Raw genomic sequence first — 12,465 nt, forward strand, 5'->3', positions numbered from 1 at the left:
GTACAACAAATGGTTTCTAGTGGTTGAGGGCGGAAGCGGTTAGTGGATCATCAGTGTCTTTGGGACTCCATTTCCCAATAGGAACAGCTGACCAGGTTAACTCCTATCTTCACGGGGCTACTATCACCGTTGCTTAGGTTCCGGGGCTGTCATCGCGTCGCTCCTCTCCGTGCAAGAAATCTGGCCAAGACAATAGCCAGGGACAAGCCAGTGAGTACTTTGAATGTACTCGCAAACATTATGAACACAGGTATAACATAACAATGGTGTGCTGAAAATAGTTTATGCTCATGACGTCAGTCACAAAAGATAAATAAAACTCTGATGCGTGCAAGCATGTTATTTATGATTATGCAATAACATAGTAGTATTAAAATTTATGAAATAAATAACAAGCAATGCCACAGTCGGGCGTCTTAGCGACACCACATAAAGGGCTTTAAAAGAAATGCCACAGTCGGGCGTCTGAGTGACACCACATAAAGGGCTTTAAAAGAAATGCCACAGTCGGGCGTCTTAGCGACACCGCATAAAGGGATTTAAAAGAAATGCCACAGTTGCGCGTCTGAGCGACACCACATAAAGGGCTTTAAAAGAAATGCCACAGTCGGGCGTTTGAGCGACACCACATAAAGGGCTTTAAAAGAAATGCCACAGCCGGGCGTCTGAGCGACACCACATAAAGGGCTTTAAAAGAAATGCCACAGTCGGGCGTCTTAGCGACACCACATAAAGGGCTTTAAAATAAACAATCATAGTGAATATCCCAGAGCTAGAACCATTCCAGAGATACTCGATAATAACAATAATATCAGGGGTTAGTCAACAATAATTATAATCATAATTATCACAAGTCACAAGTAGTAATTCCAGTTCTGGTTTAACAGTTTCACCTCCGAAGACCGACACTAAGACCGACACTTGACCCATCCCAGACTATTGTCCTTAACCATGGACACGGCTATTCGAATAGGTTTAATCTCTGGAGAGGGTGTACTCTTTACCCATGAGTAACGGATTCCTTTAGTCCATCGGGACTAATTCCGTCTACGGCCTTTTAAATGAAAACGCACCTGACTTGCACACACCAGCTTAATTCACCGGTGTCTAGAATCACCCATGACACTCGTTAAGCAAAACTCTAAGTGGGGAGGCTACAACCTCGATTATCATGGGATCACAAAGTTTATACCGCGCGTAAAACTGGGGAAGCTACCCCCTCGGCTACAATCGAAACACCCATGCCCCCTGACTGGATGACTGGTTTTAATCCATGGCCGTGGTACCCTCATCCCGGCTCCTCTGTACGGTGTGTGCTAGAAAGGGGTTGACAAATTACTGAACCGTACTCTACTTGTTGTAGAGACGAGTGGTAGTACGAAGCAAGTATGGGGGTTACTGGCACCAGACTCGATCTATGGTCGACTCAGGAGGTTTATAATATCCCTGCATGACATGCATAACAAAACTATTTCAACCAACAGAATCACCGTTCATTATACCTCACTATGCCATACCGGACATAACCATCTCGACGGATACGGGCGACAAACTCATGCCTACCCAAGGCAGAGGTTTTCCCGGATTCCTTCCGGCATGCATACAAGGCACATGAGGATGATTATCATCACAAGTGTGTTCATTTCCAACAACATGGAAATCACTAATATGCACTCATGCATATGATCATATCACATGAAATAACAAGTCCTTCGAAATGAGGTGGTGTTATAAACGTGTCAACGAACACACCAAAAATATTATGCCGGGATTCAGAATGCTTGCCTTCAAGTTGTGGGGGTGGTGAGGTGCATCCTAAAACTGTTGAAAGCCTTTCTCCTCTCTCCAAAATCCTATTAAAAATATTTTTGAATCAATATATAGTTTCAAAAACAGTACCAAAAGGTTGTCTGAAAATTTTCGAAATAAATCTTAAAATAAACTAGACAAAATTTTAAAGAGAACAGAAAAAGAATCAATCAAAAATCCTTCTCTGTTTAAAAGTTATAAGAGTTTTGGTCCAAGGACCCATCTGTAACGAAACAGAAAACTCCCAGGGGCTTAAACAGAAAAGCACAGAAAACGGTTCAGAGTAGAAAGCATATTTGCCAAAGTATGCTTTCAGAAAATGATTCAAAAAAAATAGCAGAGAGGCTGACGGGCGGGTCCCACCCGTCATGTTTGAATTTTCAAATGAGCGAGACGGGGCTCGTCGGCGCCCGAGAGCCGCTGTGGTCGCCGGCGGCGATCCACGGCGAGGCAGGAGGATCGGAGGGTACCTCCGTGTTCAGGGCGTCATCCCGCGTCGGTTGGTAGTGGTGGTGGTCGCCGGTGAGCACCGTGTCGACGGCGGCTCCTGCTTCGGTGGACGGCAATTTGGGTGGTCGTGGGTCTCGTCGGAGAGTGCTGCGGGGGTCAAATTGAAGTGGGGTTTAGCTTTCTGGAGATGGTACGAGGCTACGGGCGAGAGTAGGGCGGCGGAGGAGTTCTCACCGAAGAGAACGTTGCCGGAGCCCGAGGCGGACGGAGGTGGCCGGAGTCGAGGAAGAAAGGCCCCTCGAGGCTCTTCCAGTGGCTAGGTGGGGTCTGGTGAGGTGGTGGAGTTGTGCGGGGGCGAGAGCAAGCCCGGGGGTGCTATTTATAGCCGGCCCGAGGCAGTTGCCATGAACGGATAAGTCCAGCGAGTGATTACGGCGACGCTGTGGCTGGACGGTCGGCTTAGGAGCTGGAGCATCGACAAGACGGAGCATTGGTGTCGTTTTAGTGTCCATCTCAGCACGGGAGGGGTGGTTACGACCTGTCCTCGACGGAACGGCTGCACGGCACGTCGGTGGCAGAGAACCCGCTCTGCGCGTGCCAGGCCACGGTGACGGTGCTGCATGCATGCGCTGGCAAGGAGGTGGCCAGACGGAGCTCTCAGAAGGCCTGGGCGTTGCCGAACGGTGTTATGCCGCAGTTTTGCCCCCTGTCGGCAATTACGGGGGTTCTGCCGCCGCGAGACACGCCGGCGCAGGCGGGCCAGGGCGCCACCGACGCCAGGAAGGCGCCAAGCGCTTGTGTGGTGCTCCGGACAAGAGGGAGGGGCTGCGAGCATCGAGCCAAATGCACAGTGGGCATGTGACTGAAGTTCTGTCGGGGAAACGACACTAAACTCTGAAACTCTGAACTTTTCTGAAAATGCAAAGAAATAGTGTCGTCCAGGTGTTCGACAGAATGATTCTGGCATGTAGGAATTTTTCCTTGAGCTGATTTTTGGTGGAGTGGCCTCTCATTGCATCTGGGGGTTGCTTGAATTTTGGTGGAATTTTTGGAGAAGAGGAGATATGAATTTCACCAAATGTGGGAAATCTGGTCCAAACTTGCAAAGACTGTAATTTGAAATATTTGAAAAGGAGTGGAGTGAAACATGATGGTTCTAGGTTGTGGGTACCAGGGCCTATCCAGGAGAGTTGGTTTGAGGTCAAAACTCAAATGCATCTTGGTACTTGCTTTGTAAATCCCTCATGTTCAAAACAATAGACATAAGAGATTTTGGGCAGGAAAAAAATGAAATAAAATCCAAAATTGAGTTGGATTTGTTGGGACAGAATATATGGGTTGCCCCAGAGTGGGAGGAGGGTTTTTGGGAGGTTTTACCATATGAGGCATGGTAAAATCATGGGTGTTTTCAATATTGGAGAAGATGCAAACTCCTAGGGTTTTTCTCTTAAAGAAAATAAATCCCAAAAATTTAGTTTGAGAAGGGGACAAACAGAAGAAAGGTTTTTAATAACCAAACACCAGTGTTGATGAAGATAACAAAATACAATCCTTGCCAAGGGGAAAAAGTTTTCAGAGGGAAGAAAGTCCAATAGATTTTGGTAAGTATTTCACTTGAGGTAAAACCTCCATGATAATAAGTAAATGTTTTCAAAAATCAAAAGTGAGTCCAGAAAATAAAAGTTTTAATTTCCTGGTAAAATTTTAATATAATAAAACTCGGTTAATTTTTTGGGGTGTTACATCCATCAAGATGTCCTTCATACCTCGGGGCAGTTCTTCCTCAGATATCAACCGTCCAACAGTGAGATAGATGGAACGCTACAAATGCAGGCTACCAACGCCCGCGATTTCATGACCATCACGACAGACGGCGGCTTCATCCATGCTCCTGTCCCATGAGTCGAGTCGAAAGTGGTGATGTGTAGTTCTGAAACATTGATTGGCTCATGTTGTAATAAAACTTTAATGAATTGTATGTCTCTTTGGTTTGGACAGTCGTTAAACTTATATGTAATCGATGCTATTTATTAGTAGGACTATGAATCATGCTATTAATGTCTTGCTTTTCTCTTCCAATTCTTTTGTTGCATACTTATATATTTCTTATGTATTGTCTGTTGTTTGGCTTGTGCATAGAGATGCCGTCGTATGTCGTGTACAAGGGTAAGGTTCCCGAAGTCTACGACGACTGGGAGGAGTGTTGGAGACATGTTCACCGTTTCAGCGGTAACAGTTACAAAGGGTACACCACAAGGGTGGAGGCGGAATCTAGATACACACGCTATCTAGCGGGAGAGAGGAGGGGGCGTTGGAGGAACCGGATGAAGACCAGTTTCATCGCGATAATGCTCATCGTGATGACCGCAGCTCTCTTCAATGTGATGGTAGTTTAGATGATCGATATCGACTTGTAATGTGAAGACAAACTCGATACTCGCAGTCTCGAGACTTGTAATGTTTTATCTTTGTTTCGTCTTTTGAATTCGGAGACTAATATGATGAATTGTATTCGGAGACTAATCTTCTATTGTATTCGATGAATCTGCTGTTGCTGTGTGCTGCTGTCTATATTCTGTCTAATAATATATTTTGTAACCTGTGCAAAAATCATAAAAGTAAAAAAAACCTAATATTCATACTAATGGCGCATCACCTCAAGGTGCGCCATTAGTATGCCAAAGGATACTAATGGCGCATCACTACAGAGTGCGCCATTAGTATGCCAAAGGATACTAATGGTGCATCACCCCATAGTGCGCCATTAGTATGACAAAGCACATGGTGACATATGGCCCCCTGGGAGGCATACTAATGGCGCATGGTGTTCTATACTAATGGCGCACTGCGTCGTGCGCCATTAGTATAGCAGATAGTAATGGCGCACCAGTGGTGCGCCATTAGTAAAACATACTAGTGGCGTGATACTAATGGCGCACCAGTAGTGCGCCATTAGTAGGTAAAACTGGTGCGCCATTAGTAGGCCTTTTCCTAGTAGTGATCTTGATGATGCAATGAGACACTTTGGTCTTGTGGAAAATCTTCGGGGATATATGGCAGGAGGAAAGGAATGGGTTCTTGATAGTGGATGTACGATCACATGACCGGAGACAAAGATATGTTTCGTGAGCTTGCTGAAAACGACGGCCCTCGAAAGTATATCACTTTTGGTGATAACTCAAAGGGTAAGGTGGTTGGCCTCGGTAATGTGGCCATCTCACATGATAGCTCCATACAAAATGTCATGCTCGTTGAATCTCTTGGGTACAATTTTCTTTCAGTATCTAGACTTGCTGATTTCGGTTTCAATGTCCTATTTACTGAAGTAGATTGCCAAGTGTTTCAAAGAGACAATCATAAAATGTTCTTTACCGGTATACGTAGAGGTGATCTTTACATTGTTGATTTCACTAAAAAGGCTCAACCCAGAACTTGCTTAATTGCTCAATCATCTAAAGCCTGGTTATGGCATAGACCATTAGGTCATGTTGGCATGCGAAACCTTGACAAGCTTATTAAAGGAAACCATATCATTGGCATTAACGATGTCATGTTTGATAAGGATAGACATTGTAGCGCTTGTCAAGCAGGTAAACAGGTTGGAGGGAGGCATCCCGTGAAGAACATCATGACCACAAGGAGGCCACTCGAGCTACTTCATATGGATCTTTTCGGTCCCAACGCCAACAAAAGTCTTGGTGGAAATTCTTTTGGTCTAGTTATAGTTGATGATTTTTCAAGATTTACGTGGGTGTTCTTTCTCGATGATAAATCATAGGTCCAAAAGATCTTCAAAACTTTCGCTAGGAAGGCCCAAAATCAACTTGAAGTGAAGATCAAGAAGGTTCGCAGTGACAACGGAACGGAGTTCAAGAATGCAAATGTGGACACCTTTCTTGACGAAGAAGGGATTTCACATGAGTTCTCGGCTACGTACACACCTCAACAAAATGGAGTTGTTCAGAGGAAGAACCGGACACTCATCGAAATGGTGAAAACGATGCTTGATGAATACAGGACGCCGAAGCACTTTTGGGCGGAAGCGGTTGAGACAGCTTGTCATGTAACAAATCACTTGTATCTTCAGAAGCTACTCGGCAAGACGGCATACGAGCTACTCACTGGTAACAAAACCAAAGTTAGATACTTTCGAGCATTCAGCTCAAAGTGCTACATTCTTGATAAGCATCATCGTTCTAAATTTGCTCCAAAGTCTCATGAAGGTTTCCTACTTGGTTATGGCTCAAACTCTCTCACACTTACCGTGTATACAATAATTTCACCCGAAAGGTTGAAGAGATGGTTGATGTGAATTTTGATGAATCTAACGGCTCGCAAGTAGAGAAATTGCCAATTGATGTAGGAGACAAAGACCCTTTGGAAGCAATCCAAGACTTGTCTATTGGCAAAATTCGTCCAACGGAGGTGAAGGAGAGTACCTCGTCAGTCCAAGTGGAAGCTTGCAGCTCACGACAATGTGAACCAAGAGTTGATATGGAAGCATCCACAAGTGGGACACACCAAGATGAAGAAAACGAGGAAGTACACCAAGATGAACAACAACAACCTCCTTCTCCACCACGACAAGATAACGACAACGTCAACAATGAAGAAGGCCAAGAAGAAGAACAAGATGAAGAAGATGTTCCACCTAGATCCAAGCAAAAGCTTTCACAAGTTCGAGCAAGAGTTGCTAAAGACCATCCCATCGAGCAAATCTACAATGATATCCAAACCGGGAGAATCACTCGCTCTAAAACTCGTTTAGCTAACTTTTGTAAACATTATTCATTCATCTCTAGAATTGAACCTATGAAGGTTGAAGTAGCATTGGAAGATCCAGATTGGATAAATGCCATGCATGAAGAGCTACACAACTTTGAGAGAAACCAACTGTGGACATTGGTTGAGAAGCCCGACAACAACCACAACATCATTGCTACCAAATGGGTGTTTCGCAACAAGCAAGATGAAGATGGACAAGTAGTTCGCAACAAAGCAGGTCTCGTCGCCCGAGGCTACACTCAAGTCGAATGTATAGACTATGGTGAGACATATGCCCCCGCTGCTAGACTTGAGTCCATTCGCATCTTACTTGCCTATGCTAATCACCATGATATCACCTTGTACCAAATGGGCATTAAAAGTGCTTTTCTAAATGGTGAAATAGAGGAGGAAGTTTATGTCAAGCAACCTCCCGGTTTTGTTAATCCTAAGAAACCTAATCATGTTTACAAACTTCACAAAGCTCTTTATGGTCTTAAACAAGCTCCTAGAGCATGGTATAAATGCTTGACCAAGTTCCTTATTGAAAAAGGCTTTGAAATTGGAAAAATTAATTCTACTCTTTTTACTAAACAGGTTAATGGAGAACTATTTGTGTGCCAAATCTATGTTGATGATATTATATTTGGTTCGACTAACCCTCACTTTAGTGAAAAGTTTGGAAAGCTAATGTCGGAGAAGTTTGAGATGTCTATGATGAGTGAACTCAAGTTCTTTCTCGGTTTGCAAATCAAGCAAACTAAGGAAGGAACCTTTGTATCTCGAACGAAGTACACCAAGGACTTATTCAAGAAGTTCAATATGCAAGAATGCAAAGGTATGGCAACACCCATGCCTACTAGTGGACATCTTGATTTGACCAAAGATGGTGAACCGGTTGATCAAAAAGTTTACCACTCCATGATTGGTTCATTGTTATATCTATGTGCTTCACGTCCTGATATTATGCTAAGTGCGTGCACGATATCACGATGCCCCTAAAGAATGTCATCTTAAGGCTGTGAAAAGGATAGTGAGATACTTAATCCACACACCAAATTTTGGCATTTGGTATCCAAAGAGGACCTCTTTCAATCTTGTTGGCTACTCCGACTCGGACTATGCCGGTGACAAGGTTGATAGAAAGTCCACTTCGGGTACTTGTCAATTTCTTGGTAGATCTCTTGTGTCTTGGTCCTCCAAGAAACAAAACTCGGTATCCTTATCTACCGCTGAAGCGGAATACATTGCCGCTGGTTCATGTTGTGTTCGATTACTTTGGATGACCCAAACTCTAAAAGATTATGGGATATATGTGAAACATGTTCCGTTGCTTTTTGACAATGAAAGTTCAATCAAGATTGCTCACAATCCCGTGCAACACTCTCGAACTAAGCATATTGAAGTTCATCATCATTTTATTCGAGATCACGTTGCCAAAGGAGACATTAATCTTTAGCATGTTCGTACCGACAAGCAATTGGCGGATATATTCTATAAACCACTTGATGAGAAAGTGTTTTGCAGGTTAAGAGGTGAATTGAACATCATTGATGCTTCAAACTTGGAGTAGGAACTCCATTTGGATACATGCAAGACATGAGCCTATGACTAATCCTTGATATTTCTCTTATGAAGACAATCTTATGTCTTGGATATATTTGCACCTTGCATGTTATCTAACCCTTGTAGGTACTTGGATGAATCTAAATCTGTGAGATTGCAATTCACTCACATCTTGAGCAATCTCTACATCACCAAGTCTCTACACAATGGTGGTTGAAGACAAGGAAGCACGAAACCTTTCAACATATCCTTTGACAAAAAATTTATTGAGCTCCATGATTGTCATCTTGGATACACAAGTGCTCTTCCTTGCAAAAACTAACCCATGTAGGTAGCTTAACTCAAATTCCAAGTGGTGCTACCAACTCTTGATGAGCTGCATCAACCTTGAGCAACCCACATAAGTTCAACTACATGATCACGGTCAACACCACCACCCAAGGTATGTTATTCCATCTTAGGGAAGCTTTACACCAAGTCATGAGTCAAAGCAACTCGACAAGATGTGAATACATCGAGATGCTTAAACGAAAAATGGTAACACAATTTTGATCTTAAACGATGAGTATGACCTATAATCAAGTGTCCTGACTTGAATCCTAAGTCAATATAATCTAACATAGGTGACTTTGTCACCGACCAACTCTAGATGAAGTCGTATTGTGTCCTTTTCTGTGCTCTTGCATTTGTCCCATGCATATTTGCATTCCCTGGATCCAATTCATTGCAAATCTTTAAGTTAATTCCTTGCAAATCCTTGTGAGATCTTACTTGTCTAGTGAGCTGAGGTGACGAGTGTTTTCTCTGTGATGAAGTCGGTCATACTGGTCAAATGGCTTCGGTCCAACCGAAACCTATCGGTGCAACCGAAGCATACAACTTAGTGCCACCAATTTCACTACAGAAAAAACAGCTTGCCACTTGTTCCTGCTTTCCTTTTGCTCCAGCTCCACTCAATGATTCTTGTCCTCTACTAGCATCACATTCGGCTTGCTGCTTTGCTCTGTGACTCAAGGACCAAACCCATTGTGACAAAAATCCAGAAGAACCCTTCTTGGAAATTGAAGTCGAAGGGGGAGAGAGGGATCACATCAAAGCTTAATCATTTCTATAGGGGGAGAAAATACTCAGGAGAGAGAGAGACCCCAGATGCTTGGTGTTGAAGAGGAGAGAAGTCACATGTCTTTAAGAGGGGAAAGACATGTTCATATTTGATTGTTTTAGCTCTGTTTCCTTTCCTTGCTCTGATTCTCTGTTCCCTATATTCTCCCAATATCCCATGATAGATTCAGGGGGAGCAAGACATCTAAGGGAAGGAAATCCTTGAATTCATTGCACATCTTTACCTTTGGGGACATGTCTATATCCAATGGAGTACTTAGTCCTCACTCTCTACATGTCATCCCAGTCTTAGTACTCTTGTGGTTTCCTTTGTTTGCTCTGGCTAGTAGGTGTATCTGTGTTATCTAACCTTGTTTACGCAGGTTCATTTCTTCCTCATCCAACTCAAGACCACAAGGTAAGTATATGCATCACAATCATGTGTATGAGGTTTTCTTGCTGATGTACATACCATTTGCAAGAAGGACTCATGAGCATGAAGGTACATTTCCCATATTCACATCATTTTGCTCTGATGCATATAGCCAAGATACATGTATCACATTGCTTAGCCTGTCATGCTTATGCATTCACATGCTCCTACATTCCATTTTTACATGTTTTCGTACATGTAGGGGGAGCCTATGCATGTTACATGTCTTTCCAAAGCTTTACTTGTTATTCTCTACTAGCAAAAGGGCCCATGCGTTGCAACGGGTGGAAAAATACCACAATCCCCTAACCCAATAACCATGACTCCGGACTCTAATAGGTTCAAGTCCTTTATTTCAACAAATGGCATCCCATCTGTATTGCCACTTATCCGCTTTCCACTCTCGTTGATGATGGCCTCAATGTTCAAACAATCACAACGCGTTTGAATGTTGCCAATTCTAAGACATCTCCCTCGGCATGATAAACATGTTTTTTTTAGATTTTGATCAGGCGTGCATGCACATTTAGTGTTTTTCGTCTCCCATACTGGTTTTTTTGGGTATTCATTTTCAATTCAGATCGGCATCGGTATGAAAAAAGATGGATCATAATAGTCACAAGAAAAGATGGATCATGTGCTATTGATTAAGGTTGCGTCCTAAATAGCATTTTAAAAATGGTTAACGGGTAAAATAACATCATATTCATATTCTACATATTCTTCTAATTAAATTTCATATATATATATATATATAACGTGTTAAATTTGGAGTTGGAATTTAAAAGATATGGATATGGATGTTTTTTAAAAGCATTTGATATGTTCTGCGGATTGATTAACCCAAATACCAGGGGGTTTCCTGCAGAAGTGAAAATTTTACTTAGACCTGGCATGCGGGTTGATTTTTAGAAATATCATTGGGTTTTCTCGAAAAACAAAAAACTGATTTAAAAGTGGACTGCGGGTTGATTAACAAAAACGTGAGTGAGTTTTCTGTAAAATAGTATGATGGACTAAGAATACCTATTTCTTTTATTAGTAGGTATAGATATCTTTACCTAAAGCTTTGATGTGTTGTCATCAATTACCAAAAAGGGGGAGATTGAAAGAACAAGTGCTCCCTTGGTGATTTTGGTAATTTATGTCAACATATCTCTTGTGGACTAATACTTTTATCCAGTATGTTTCAGATAAGTTCAACAATGGAGTGGCATGGACTAGAGGATGTGGAACCCTTCAAGATTCTAAGGACAAAGGATTGGCTCAAGCTCAAAGCACAAGACTCTACATTTTACTTTTAGTGATCCAAGATCACATTGAGTCTATAGGAAAAGCCAATACTATCAAGAAGGGATGAGGTGTTGCTTAATGAGCTTCTTGCTCAAAGTGCTTAGTGATAGTCTTTTCGGTCTCACCAATAGGGATCTCGGTCCTACCGAGATGGGATTGTAATCTCTCTTTGTATGTCCATTACAAAAATCGGTCTCACTGAGATTGAGTAATCGGTCCTACCGAGATTACAATGCAAACTCTTTGTTCCTCTTCGTAACATTTCGGTCTAACCAAGAGTAGCGAATCAGTCCCATCGAGTTCGCCTGACCAACCCTCTGTGTGTCTATTACCAAAATCGGTCTCACCGAGTTTGTGTAATAAGTTTCACCGAGATTATGTTATGCCTTAACCCTAACCATATTGGTCCCACCGAGATGACATGTCGGTCCCACCGAAAATCCTAATGGTCACATTATTTCCTAAATCGGTCCAACCGAGTTTCACAATTCGGTCCCACCGAGTTTGGTAAGTTGTGTGTAACGGTTAGATTTTGTGTGGAGGCTATATATACCCCTCCACCCACTCTTCACTCGTGGAGAGAGCCATCAGAACGTGCCTACACTTCCAGCATACATTTTCTGAGAGACAACCACCTACTCATGTGTTGAGGTCAAGATCTTCCATTCCTACTGAGGGAGTCCTTGATTAGGGGGTATCCGGATAGCCAGACTATATACTTTGGCCAGACTGTTGGACTATGAAGATAAAAGACTCAAGACTTCGTCCCGTGTCCGGATGGGACTCTCCTTTTCGTGGAAGACAAGCATGGCGATCCGGTTGTTAGATCTCCTTCTTTGTAACCGACTCTGTGTAACCCTAGCCTCCTCCGGTGTCTATATAAACCGGAGGGTTTAGTCCGTAGGACAAAAACAATCAGAATCATAGGCTAGCTTCTAGGGTTTGGCCTCTACGATCTCGTGGTAGATCTACTCTTGTAATACTCATATCATTAAGATCAATCAAGTAGGAAGTAGGGTATTACCTCCATCGAGAGGGCCCGAACCGGG

The sequence above is a fragment of the Triticum aestivum genome, chromosome 1B (genome assembly GCF_018294505.1).
Source record: "Triticum aestivum cultivar Chinese Spring chromosome 1B, IWGSC CS RefSeq v2.1, whole genome shotgun sequence".
Classification (NCBI taxonomy): Eukaryota; Viridiplantae; Streptophyta; class Magnoliopsida; order Poales; family Poaceae; genus Triticum; species Triticum aestivum.